This window comes from Lissotriton vulgaris, chromosome 10 (genome assembly GCF_964263255.1).
Source record: "Lissotriton vulgaris chromosome 10, aLisVul1.2, whole genome shotgun sequence".
Classification (NCBI taxonomy): domain Eukaryota; kingdom Metazoa; phylum Chordata; class Amphibia; order Caudata; family Salamandridae; genus Lissotriton; species Lissotriton vulgaris.
Genome location: NC_141698.1, coordinates 469,862,022 through 469,875,931, shown reverse-complemented (window position 1 = coordinate 469,875,931; position 13,910 = coordinate 469,862,022). Strand labels below are relative to the sequence as shown.

The 13,910-nt window shown below is 42.6% G+C and overlaps 1 protein-coding gene across 1 annotated transcript in view; it reads left to right on the top strand.

Moving 5' to 3' along the window:
• LOC147685416 (syntaxin-binding protein 4-like) overlaps positions 1-13,910 on the top strand; it is a 1,262,048-nt gene that overhangs the window by 1,035,454 nt on the left and 212,684 nt on the right. The gene's annotated exons all lie outside the window — the stretch shown is intronic.

Genomic DNA, 13,910 nt, shown 5'->3' with positions numbered 1-13,910 from the left:
CTGGGCGCACTGGGCGCATCGAATTATTAAATGGTCTTCCTTTACCTACATAAGCTATCATTTCTCTAGCTGGCAACTGTGTGTGTTCTGGTGTCTCGGCTTCCTCCTCTGGCTCCTCCTCCGAGGATTCATGTTTGTCGGAATCTACTGCCGGTGCGGGCTGTCTTTTCTCATGCATCTTGGTTATCGAAGTTCTGATTCTTCGGTACATATTTTCTATACAGGCGTCTCTATCATGCTGTCCATCTGCTATATGCTGACCCCATTTGTGGAGTGCTTTCACATCTTCCGGGTTTATACCCGGCCTGTCCACTTCTCTAATTAAGCAGTTTATAAGAAACCGCAATAACTTGCCTTTAGTATCCACTTTCTGATAGGCCATGGCCTCCTTAATACTTTCAGGCCCTACTCCTGTCTGAACAAACTTATATATTCGATCTAAGTGATCTGTCATTCCAGGTAGTGTCATTAGGAAATTCGTGACTCGCCGTAAACGTACTGATGCGAGCAACATTCTCTCGTCATTCTTTTTGCCAGGTACAGGATCATATCTGCAGTCTGCAAGGCGATCTCCAAGAATTGTAATATCTGTTCTAGGTGTACGCTGTTGCGCTATTTCTCTAAAGCTCAGACGATGGGGTTGTGGCGGAGTCTGGAAACCTACTGCTCCTCCGGACGCGCCTCCTGAGGCGCCGGCTCCGAAGGGGTTAGTCGGGTTCGTATCAAGGGAAGTAGGAGGTGGAGGGAAAGCTGGAAGACCAGAAGGAATCGGGGGAGGAGTAGCTTGTCGGGGAGGAAGAGCATAATTGTCCTGACCATCAGGCGCAGGCACTTGTGGCAATGCGGTATTAACATATGCGGGAGCTACATCGTCTAAATAGGAAGAAAGAAAAATGTCCTTTGCTGTCTTCTGGTATGTTTTAGTCGGGAGCAATGGGGGTGGTAGATCCTTCGATACTTCCGGAGAGGCCTTAGGCAGGCCTTTTGACAAGATGGGGAACATGCCATTCATAAGTGTGTTTCGCTGTCTGTCTACTTGTTCTAATTTTACTCTGATACCTTCCTCAACTAATGCGTTTTCTCGGGTCTTGTCAGACTCCTCCTTACTCTTTTCTTCTAGTCTGTGTGCTTTTTCTGTACGCCTATGTGATTCTTTACGCCATAACTCGATGGCATCCTTCTGTGACTGTCTGGCTTTCTTTTTCCATAATGCTTCTTCTACTCTCATGATGCAATCTGCATCCCATGTCCCAGCAGCGGGCCATCTCTGATTCTCTGACAGTTCTTTAGTGTAATCCACCCATAAGTCGAGAAACAAAACGGCATCTAGGCCGTGCTTATGGTACATAAAGTACCCTGGAGTATCCCTAGGTGGTATGGGAACAGCTTCTTCTAGAACCCCTTTACGGGTTTTTATTTGTCTTAGTTTGGAAAATAACGGCATTCTGAAATCTGGCTACTTGGTTCTTACTCAGATATGAACATGAACACACTACACATAAAACACGTATAAGCACAATAATGAGGGTCGAACATTCACTCACACCACGACATTTGAATGACACATTAAAACACTTCAAGAACGAGCCACATTAATCAATTATAATTAAAAACCTACCAACCACGTGAAACAGGATGTACCGCTAAACGGCACAGATACACCTTTTACAGATGCAGACTAGATATACTGCTAAACAGTATAGATACACTGCTGGACAGTGCAGACCAGGCTCGTGTACCCGAACCTGTCTTGACCGGCACAAGCTAATGCGCACGTCAGGATGCGTCCCTAGCAACGGTACTCACCAGGAAGCACGGAAACGGAAGGCCTCGGAAACCCCGAACTGGACTGGGCTCGGACTGGATTCGGACTCGACTCGCGACGTAGATACTTCGGAACTTCGGAAACTGGTGGGCCTCGGTATACCTCGGATCTTGCTCTCTCAGCTAAGCTCAGGTCGGGATCCTCCGCACTCCTCACCGCCTCGTCTGGGTGTCGATCGCAGCCTCAGTCACCTCCGTTGGCCTGAGGGAGATACAGGAAATCCTGCGGGTACGCGTAGTTGTCCGTCCGGCTGTGGCAGGGGGCCAGGCCTGCAACGCACCTCCGGCGCGTGGGGTGGGGGAGGGGTCCCTGTTCGGGCGCCAGAACTGTGGTAAAATCAATTACCTATGCATAATTTATAATCAATAATCAATAAGAATAACTCAGAAAAATAGGAGGCAAAATCCGGGATATTGAGGTTAACTCAAAAGGGTTTTATTCCTGTTAAAGGAATTGGGTTATTGGCTCGAGCCAAGGTGGCATACCATTCCTTCACCACACAGGTTCGGGAAGGGGCAGACAGACAACATATTATTTACAGAAGTACATATATATAGTCAATGCATTACATTAAACGAATGGGCAGTAGGCGTAACAGCTGGAAAAAAAGAGATAAAACATGAATACGTCATAAAAGGCGTTACAATAGGCGTGCATGAAGGCGTATACTAGAGACGTCATTTATCATGAGGTCACAGATGGGTGGATACGTAGGAGAATCTTGCAATGTCAGCAGAAATTCATAGCATAGATGCGCGCGCAGCAGCTTGACGTGAATCTGACGTGTAACTGGAGGGTGAAGGGGACTTGACACTTAGCACTACAAGTGTAGACATAAGTCTGGGATGTCAGATCAACCTGATCCCAAATCGTATCTAATATCGTATGTTTAAGGAACTGTAGTATCTAGAAGGGAAAAGGTCTCTCGAGCGGAGACTACTCTATACTGTCTGCGTGTATATGCGTCTACGTGTTGGCATGCGGGGTGAGGGGGCATGGGCCTACCATGGCAACAGAGTCTATGTATTACTTGCACGGAGACAGAAAGACCGGGCCCAATGCTCCTGCAGCTGGGAGGATGTTTACTTGAGCTACGAGACAGGAATGTATTTTCGAGGAGTGGAGCAGATAATTCGAAGGTTGAATACAGTCTTGGCAGGCAGAAGGCTGGGCTGGAGCCGCGCAGGGAGTAAGACAGGGGTCACTGGTACAGGGGCCGCCTGGGTTGAGGCCCTCAGAGTCGGGAAGCAGGAAAAAGGCTCGATGGCAGAATCAGGGCCTACTTTCGCCAGAGCTGAAAAACGTATAAAGTGTACCACAAAAAGACGGTGGCACAGCATATATAGGAACTGAATATACAATCCGTTCATGGCGGATCTGAAAGAGGACATGTTAAAGATGGACGCAAATGTATTTGCGTCTTCATAACTGGCACAGGAGGGAAATCACATGCACTGCAAGCTAGTACATGGAGACGGTGGGGTACTCGCTGGGGAACACTACTCGATCAAAAATTATATTTCCTCAAAAGAACCTCAGGATAGGTCTCAGCCCTCGTAAGATGCCGAAACAGGTGGCCGCTACTTTTTTCGTATGGCCACAAAAGTTGAGGGCAGGGTAAATGTAAATGTAAATGTATTTGAGCTTATATAGCACACAGCTACCCACAAAGGGTTTCCCGGCGCTTGCTTAGGGAACCCGTCCTGGTATTCCCCTGTGAGAACCCCGGCAGGGTATCCACAAGGTGAAAGCCAGGCATCCCACCGCGAGGGGCCGTTGTGGAGATTAAGCAAGCTATTGCCCAGAGTCGCAGAGTGTGCACCCGTGAGTTGAGAAGGCACCGGAGCGAGAATTATCGAGTCCGTGGAATTTTTGAGCCCAAGACCCGCCGAGGCGGGGAATTGAACCCTGGTCCAGGGCCGATCTCAGCTTCCGGGTCTGCCGCCTCGAACCCCTGAGCCACACTTCTCCACTTCAAGGGTCAAGCCAAACCCCCAAGTTCTTTACCTCTGTCACTGGGGTAGGGGTTACACCCAGCTCAGGGGCCACCACGTATCATCCCAGAGATCCACTCGCTTACCCACTATCATGGCCTCCGTTTTTTTAGCGTTAAGCTGGAGACAGTTGGTATTCATCCAGCTTGCCAGGAGTCCTTCCCGAAATCTGGGGGCATCACTGTCGGAGTCCCCACTCAGGGTGACCGCCAGCTGCGTGTCGTCAGCGTAAGAGGCCATGGTCAGACCCCAATGTTTTTTGCCCAATGTTCATGATCAGACCCCAATGTTCTTTGCCCACAAATAAACTGATTTATTAAGCAACATTGGTGTGCCCCGTCGCACGTTACTAATCAAGTGCGTGTTCTTGTATGGAATTTGTTTCGATGTCTGACACATCAGTGATGGGCCCTGACCACGAGAGGCTGAAGACGCTCTTCACGTCAGGAGTCTTTTGAAAGATATATATATATATATATATATATAAATATATATATATATATATATATATATATATATATATATATATATATATATATATATATATATATATATATATATATATATATATATTACCTACTGGCGACCGCCAGTAGGTATATATAGTTAGGATTTTTTCTCTATGGGATTTTTGAAAATTCTATGTCTAATAACTTTGGCGTTTGTGGACGGAATTGGCTGAAATTTTCAGGAAAATGGAACATTTTGTTTCTGAGCAGCCCCTGACAATCTGGGGGGGTTTCATCAAGGGGGGGCCGAGAAAAAAGGGGGGTCCCAAAACGCGTTTTTCCCATGTTAATTTCCATAGGGCGGTTGGCCTCACTTTTAGCTCGAACGGCTGAATGGATTTGCACGAAACTTGGCAAAATTGTAGGGACTGTTAGCCCGATGTACCTTTGCCAGGTCTCAATATATGTGCTCCAGTGGATTTTGAGTGATTTAGGTTCAAAAAAAGATATATATCTGGGCGGAGCCTAACCACACATATGATCTGATTGGCTGTCAGCACTTCATCCAAGAAGTGTTGGCAGCCATCTTGGGACCAATATACATGATAGCACCTCATTAAAAAGCATTGTAGTTAATAGAGGGTTTTAGGACTTTAGTTACATTATAAATCATTTGTTGATGGTACCATACTCGTTTTAGGAATTGTGGTGGGTTCTAAGGTGATTTTACCATGTGAAAAATCCTTCTGCTGTGATATCATGAATATTGTTTGAAAGAAAACTAATATCTCATGATTTTCCCACAGTGGTTTGGAAGTGGATCTATAAGCTAAACTGAAAGCATATTTTCTGTAAATTCACATTATCTTTCTCAGTCATGTGAAAATGAAGTCTGACATTCTCAGTAAAACATGTACATCCAACAAGGACAGAGACTGTCAGTTGATTCCTTTGTGTTCTACTGCAGCCTCCTAGAGTGTTCTAAAGAACAACTAGAGCGCTAACAGTCCTACTTATTACAAAGGTATGGCACACTTGAAGCCATCTTGATTGGAATAAAGTGGTAACTCTTAAAACATTTAATTTAAAAAGAAACAACATGAGGGGGTATATTTTGCCATAGAAAGTATGATTAGTGCTGCAGAATGAAAAATTAGGGCACATTTTGAGTGACTTCTCAAATCCTTTTCTATTTCATTAAAACATTCTGACATGCAGTCTCCCAAAATGGCCACCAGAGACAAAAGAGCCCAAATGTAGCCCAAATATCACCCAGAAGTAGCCCAAGTATAGCCCAATGACAGAATGTACCAGAGTGTTCTAAAGAACAACTAGAGCGCTAACAGTCCTACTTATTACAAAGGTATGGCACATCTGAAGCCATCTTGATTGGAATAAAGTGGTAACTCTTAAAACATTTAATTTAAAAAGGAACAAAATGAGGGGGTATATTTTGCCATATGAATTATTATTAGTGCTGCAGAAAGAAAAATTAGGGCGCATTTTGAGTGACTTCTCAAACCCTCTTCAATTTCATTAAAAAATTCTGACATACAGTCTCCCAAGATGGCCACCAGAGACAAAAGAGCCTAAATGTAGCCCAAATATCACCCAGATGTACCCCAAGTATAGCCCAATGACAGAATGTCCCAGAGTGTTCTAAAGAACAACTAGAGCGCTAACAGTCCTACTTATTACAAAGGTATGGCACATCTGAAGCCATCTTGATTGGAATAAAGTGGTAACTCTTAAAACATTTAATTTAAAAAGGAACAAAATGAGGGGGTATATTTTGCCATATGAATTATGATTAGTGCTGCAGAAAGAAAAATTAGGGCGCATTTTGAGTGACTTCTCAAACCCTCTTCAATTTCATTAAAAAATTCTGACATACAGTCTCCCAAGATGGCCACCAGAGACAAAAGAGCCTAAATGTAGCCCAAATATCACCCAGATGTACCCCAAGTATAGCCCAATGACAGAATGTCCCAGAGTGTTCTAAAGAACAACTAGAGCGCTAACAGTCTTACTTATGACAAAAGTATGGCACACCAGAAGCCATCTTGATTGGAATGAAGTGGTAAGTCTGAAAACACTCAATTTAAAAAGGAACAACATGAGGGGGTTAATTTTGCCATAGAAAGTATGATTAGTGCTTCAGAAAGAAAAATTAGGGATCATTTTGAGTGACTTCTCAAATCCTCTTCTATTTCATTAAAAAAATTCTGACATGCAGACTGAAACATGCACTTTGAATACCAGCAGCAGACGTCCCTGGTGAGCAGTAGCTTTACTACAGTGATCTAATGTGCAACTAGAGGGCTAACATTCAGAATTTATGGCAAATGTGTGGCACATCTGAATGCCTTCTTGATGGAACCAAAGTAAACAAGCATTGAAAATGCAATAGATCTCGCCCTCGTTTAAGTTAAAGCCATTCTGTTTGTAATGAGGTGGCTTTTTAGCTTTGCTTTTATTAGTGTTTTTTCAACTTTCATGTACATAACATGCATCTGTATGCATATAAGTATATGTATGCATGCATTTATGTTTGTATTTATATAGATATACAGATGATTGATGTTTATATATGTATGTATATATATATCACTGAAAAAACCATAGGTTATAGACCATATATAGTTAGGAATTAGCATTTACAAAACCTTGAAAATTCACTGAAAAAACCATAGGTTATAGACCATATATAGTTAGGAATTCGCATTTACAAAACCTTATTTTACTCACACAAAACCATTGAAATTCCATATATAGTTAGTTGCACTAACTATATATCGCGCACCCGCAATCCACTGCTGATGATGTCACATATTACATCATTCATGACATGGTCAGTGACATCACTGATGACATGCAGCTGTAAAGTTTTATGCAGCTCACGGTGTCCAGACGCGTTTCGGCATTCGCCTTCGTCGATGGTAACATGGCGCCACCGAAATGGCCGTTTTTTATGTTCAAACATCATTCGTGGACATAGTAATAGGACAACTGCGCAAGTATCAGTAGCCATCTTGGAGTGGTGTAACATATTATGATATATGCGATCATGTAAATTACACAATGTTTCAGCATTTAACCACACATTACAGTTGTTATGAAGCCCATAGATGAGCTAGCCTTTTCATGCTCTTCATGACGCCCTTAGATGGGCTAGCAAAACTTTGTGGAGAAAATGCAAAAGGAGTGCGCCCATTCTTCTTTTTAAACGAAGGAGCAGTGTGGCAAATAAAAATATATATATACATAGGAAGAGCTTTGGCGGGGACCCCGGGGGCACTTTGAACATCCCATTCAAGGGAAGGAGCGGAGCCATCCGACTATGCACCGGGCGTACAACGGAAACGCCGTAGAACGCTAAGAGAATCTCTCGCCCTGAGGCTGCTTCAGAACGGGCGCATTTGAGTGATCATCGTGCTTTGTGGGCGCCGGGTGGCGCCGATATACTAAACAGGCAGCTGGTCCCGACATGCGTCCTTGATGGGAGTTCAGCCAGAGGCACAGAGTGGAGACAAGCACATACGGTGAAAATCGGATTGAGGAGGTATGTGGCTTACCGCTAGAGTCAGCTGTTGCTGACATAAACTATTGAAGCATAATAAGGTGGTTTTGCTTAACACGTTATTCAGCACTTGATTAACTAACAGCCATTGACCAGAATATGTCAGGCGATGTACGGAGGGCCCGTGAGCTCGCTGCGCAAGCAATGTTTTCAGACGACATTGAGCAGGAGGTGACTGCTGAGAAGGAAGTGGGGACAGGGGGCCAGAGGTTGCTGCCAATAGTACCGCCAGAGACTTGTTTAGGGAATTGGAAAAACTGAAAAGAAATGAACAGTCTAAATGGTGGGAAGCTCGCTCCCTCAAAAGATATCTGGATGTAGGGAGAGTCCCTAGAGGACTTCGCATCATGCTGGCCCCCAGTTACGAAAACCCCAACCCCTTGATGATGGAGGAATGGGGTCAGTGCAACCTTGAATCCTCACGGAAATTAATGCAGATCCTAGTGAAGTTTGCTGAAATTGATGGAGAGGAACTCCAAACAAAGATAGACATTCTTGAGGAGAAAATAAAAGCACTTCAAGGAGATAAGGAAAACCCACAGACCACCAAAATGAGGAATGAAATGTTAACAAGACTATCTAAGGAGGAAGAAAAAATAAAGACAAGAATAATATATAAATTTAAAAGAGACCGGGACGACTACGCGAACAGCCAAATATTCACATTTGCACGTCGCTACGATAATTTAAGAAGAGCCACAGCAAGTAAGAGAGGAACAGCCAGTACAGGGGCAGTGATGGCAGAATCTGAAGAAATATCCATATACAGCTCGGCTGCAGAAAGCGGCTCAGACAACGAAGGGGCAAGAGGCAATGTTGTTTTGACGATGGGGGAAGAGTTGGCGGTCTTGAAAGATGGCAGAAAGGCAACCCTAAGATCGCACTTCCAGGGAAAATTGTCCCAACCAAGTCCCAAAGCAGGAGGGGCAGAAGAAAAGCTGCCAAACAAAGGCGAGCCAGCCAAGCGGGGACGAGGCCGTGGACGGGGAAGGAGCAAGAAACCCCAGGCCTAGTCAAAGACAACACCATGGATTCCTCCAATACTGTGAGCGGTGATGGAGATCAATCCCGCAAGGAGAAACAAGCCAAATCCATAATTAACCTAAGCTCAGTACAACTATCAGCTGCAGAAGAGCAACTTCTAAGCTTAGGTTTAAGCTTTTGCCCTGAGTCCAATTTTTCGTATACCACCACGAGGGCAGACATCTACAGATTTATAAGGAAATTGAAACTTAAAAAACAATTCCTAAATAAGACAGCCAGCACAGAAAATGCTCCAACAAGATCAACTACCAGCACCTCTGAATTGGCAGTCAGTGACCTAAACCTATATCGTGACATGTGCCAGCTGGGGATAGATGAGACTATGGGGACACAGGAGATAGTGGCATCCAGTGGTCAAATGAAACCGATTACCCCATTTAAGCCTAAGTCCAAATACATTCCGCTAGCGGCACGTGATGGTCTTGACTCATTTAGCGATGCTGTGGTGCAACAAGTGAAAAAGATGGCCTTAAAGACTGACAATAATAAGCGACAATTCACGAACCAGGAAAGAAAATTAAATCAACTATCCACCAAGTTAAAAAATGCTGAAGTTATAGTTCGGAATTCGGACAAAGGCGGGAACATTGTTTTATGGTCTACCACGGAGTACCTTGAGGAGGCTCACAGGCAATTAGACGACCCACAATGCTACACTAAGAGTAACCCCCAGAAATACAGGGCAATGCTGGAGGCCTTGTGTAAAAACCTGGTGGCATGGAAGGGCCTGGGAATGCTAAGTGGAGATGAGTTTAAGTACGTTAAAAAAGATCATCCACTCAGTCCATATATTTATTTCATACCAAAGGTCCACAAGAGTATCTCCAAACCTCCAGGCAGACCAATAATTTCAGCGTGTGGTGGCCCGTTGGAGAACCTCTCAAGGTACATTGACTATTTTTTGCAGCCACACATGAAGTCTTTAAAGTCATATGTACAAGATTCTAGTGACTTTCTGCGAAAATTGGAGAATGTAGAGTGGAGCCCAGACTTGCTGTTGGTTACGTTGGACGTCAGTTCATTATACGCATGTATAAAGCACATAGATGGCCTGCGTGCATGTGAGTACTACCTTAGCCGCAGGCCCATTGAACTGGCCCAACATACCAAAATGCTTTTAGAAATGTTAACATTCTGCCTCAATAATAACTTCTTCATTTTTAATGGACAAATGTACCAACAAGTTCAGGGTGTAGCAATGGGGGCCAGTTTCTCCCCTAGTTACGCGTGCCTGTTTATGGGGTGGTGGGAGGAACTGGTCCTCATGCGTAAATTTGAGAAATACTGCACCACTAATATCACTTGTTGGCTCAGGTTTATTGATGACTTATTTATTGTATGGCGTGGTTCCGAGGAAAGTGTTTTAAAGTTCATACATGAAATCAATGTAAATGATCTTAATCTGCATTTTACCTCTGATGTAAGCAGGGAATCGGTGACATTTTTAGATGTACAGGTTTTTATATCCAATAATATCATTACCAGTACTCTTTTTAGAAAACCGACGGCAGGTAACACTCTTTTACATGCCACGAGTGCACATCCCCAACATCTAATCAAATCGATACCTTACGGCGAGATGCTACGCATCCGCCGTACTTGTAGTAATCATGAAGACATGATTGTCAAGCAACAGGAAAGTTTTCAAAGATTTGTAGATAGCGGCTATTCTGCTAAGATATTGAACACTGCTATAAAGAAATCCAGGGTTAAAGAAAGAGGTGACTTGTTGATTGAGAAAGTGAAACAATGTGACAAAACCAACGAAGTTAGACTTATTCTGACTTACTCCAAGCAAGAGAAAGAAATCAGGAGTATAGTCAGAAGAAACTGGCACTTTGTAAAAGATGATCCCATGATTGGCGATGTGATGCCCCCCAATCCATCCATTACTTTTCGTAAAAGTTTTAGTATGGGCTCCATCCTCTCTAAAAACAGCCAAGAACACATAGGCAAGGAGCCATGGCGACCCAGTAGTAGGGGTTTCTACAAATGCCTGGCATGTAAGGCCTGCCAACATGGTGTCAACACCAGAAAATACACAACAGTAATCCCAAGAACTACAAGGGAAATAAAACAACATTTAACTTGTAGAACAGAATACTGTGTGTATATACTGGAATGCGATTGCAAACTGAAATATATTGGCAGCAGCAAATTGCAAATTCATAAGCTGGTCCTTGCCTCGTGTTTCTTGAAAGGAGCGCTGCTGCGAGGTATTTGCAGATATATATATTCACTGAAAAAACCATAGATTTTACAGACGTTATAGTTAGGAATTAGCATTTAAAAAACCTTTGAAATTCATAAAAAAAACATTAGTATCAGGGACGTTATAGTTAAACATTTGACTCATATAAAACCAGAGAAATTCGCCTAGTTAGTTGAGCTAACTATCACTCGTGTGCCCGTAATGCACTGCTGATGATGTCACATTTTACATCACTCATGACATGGTCAGTGACATCATTGATAAATTCTCAAATGACATCACTGATGGCATCACTGATGACATCATCCAGTGAATATGTGTTTCTGTAAGGTTGAATTATCTTTCATATATATCTATGCCAAGATGTATTGAAGAATGAGTGGATTTACAAGTGCCTGAATGGATTATTAAGTAGGTGCGTGACTGACTGCATAAGTGAGTAATTGAACGTGTTTTACTAAATGCATGGGTTAGTGATTAAACTGTGTGAAAGTCTGTATTAGTCTCTCAGTTGGTGTGTAAGCGGCTGCATGGGTTGGTGAGTAGCTACATGAGTGTCTATATGGGTTATTGATTTGTTGTCTGAGTATCTGTATGTGTGCCTGCGTCTCTGTGTGGGTGGGTGGGGGGGGTGTGACTCTGTGCATAGATGTCTGAGTGGGTGATTCACTGGTTCACTGGTTGTATGGATTCAAAAGTACATCTGGGAAGGGCTGTATGGGTGAGTTCGTGTGTGTATGGGTGTGTTGGTGAGTGAGTGAGTGTGTTAGTGGTATATGTGTGACTAACTACATATGTTTTAAGGCAGTATATGTGAGTGTTCGAGTATATAAATGACTATAAGTGAGAGTAAGGTATTTGAAGAGTGGGTGTATAAATGAGTGGTTGCTTGTATCAGTGATTGTATAAGACAGTAAGTATTTGTTAGTATCTACATAAGTAAGCGATGTGGTGTGTGTATAGAAAACTGAGTTGGTGTGTATAACTGTATACATGAGTATATAGGTATGTGATTCATTCTTTGTATGGCTAACTAGATGTGTGAGTAACTCTATGGATGAGTGGAGGAGTGTGACTGTATGTATAGGTGTATGAGTGCATAATATAGTGCTGTTTTGATGAGTAACTGCATGTATAAGTGATTGGATGTGTTGTATAGACCTATGAAATAGTCTGTTGTATGTAGTATTGGGCATTTTTGTGTGTATGGTTTCAAAAATAGTAGTCTGTATTTTAGAGTGGGTGTATCAAAGTTTATATTAGAGCATCAGTATGTGCATCAGATTATCACGTGGATGATGTCATCAGTGATGTCATTTGAGATGTCATCAGTGATGTCACTGAACATGTCATGAGTAATGTAATATGTGACATCATCAGCAGTGCATTGCGTGAGCACGAGTTATAGTTAGCTCAACTAACTATAACAGGCAAATTTCTCTGTTTTTTTATGAGTCAAATGTCCAAATAACAATGGTTTTTTAGTGAATTTCAAAGGGTTTTTAAATGCTAATTTCTAACTGTAATGTCTGTAAAACCTATGTTTTTTTTCTGTGAATTTCAAAGGATTTTTAACTGTTAATTTCATATTTAACTTTTTATATAGCCTATATTTTTTCATATTTTTTGTAATAATATTTTTAAACTCATTATCCTTTTTTTACTTTAAAAATTATGTAATGTTTTAAATCTTCAAAATAAAATATGTATATCATTTTTTTTTGTTGAGAAAACTAGAGTCCCGTACTGGTAGTGTATCAAGCTCCATCAACCCGCGAATCCTATCTGCCATATTGCAAACTCGTAAATGATGCGCATTTCGTATCTGACGGGTTTGTGTCACCGCATCCCGCGTAACAACATATTCGTATGAGATTGCGCCAGCTGCTACTTTAGTATTCGAGGGGTACGCAGTTCCAAGCCGGGCATTACATCATGTACATATGAGGTTGCGCCCTCTGCGCATTGCGTATGCAACGAGTGCACGCTGCCAGGCCCTGTGTTAAGTCATAGACGTATGGTGTCGCGCCGGGTACGCCATTACCTCATTTTTTTTTATGTCTCAAAACTATATCTTAAAAACTTTAAAGGATATATGAGAGCAAGCGATAATCTAAAATATTTTAAACATTTGTATATTTCTAACTGTAATAAACTTATATTATAGTAAATATATTTTCTCAAAATCGTGTCGGGTGCGGTCTCCTTGCGCACTAGGTGCACGATTTCCATGTGACCTTAAAAAAAAGCATTTGATTAGTTCATAACATTTCCCATTGTAGCGGTTGGAGAACGCCACCCATTTTAGTCATTCTCTCTACAGCATTTGATGAGACACACCTCTTCTGCTTAGAGAGCTTTTTAGAAAAAGTGTTGCTATGTACACATACCTTACACTACACACAACATGCAACAATCATCTTCATCAATATTCATGGTCTGTAAAGTAGCCTTCCACCTGTGATAGCCAGGCACCTAAAAGTTACATAACCAATGTTTTCCCCTCTGCCAGAGGTAACATGGTTGCATACGCTGTTCACAGCACAATCTAATGTGGTACGGTCCAGGGGCAGTATCATGCATTAATAATGAGCACACAGACACAGATAGATAGTGGAAGTGGGTATGAGCACGTGCGCTCAACTCCTTTTTATTACCAGGGTCACATATCCAGTGACGTCTGTGCTGGGTGCGTGTGGGGTGAGTGTAAACCAACCCTCAGGGAATGGTTGCTGCCAGCATCAACTACTACAGTAATCATTGGATCACACACAGGGATTCAATCTTAAAAGAGGCAATAGTTTGT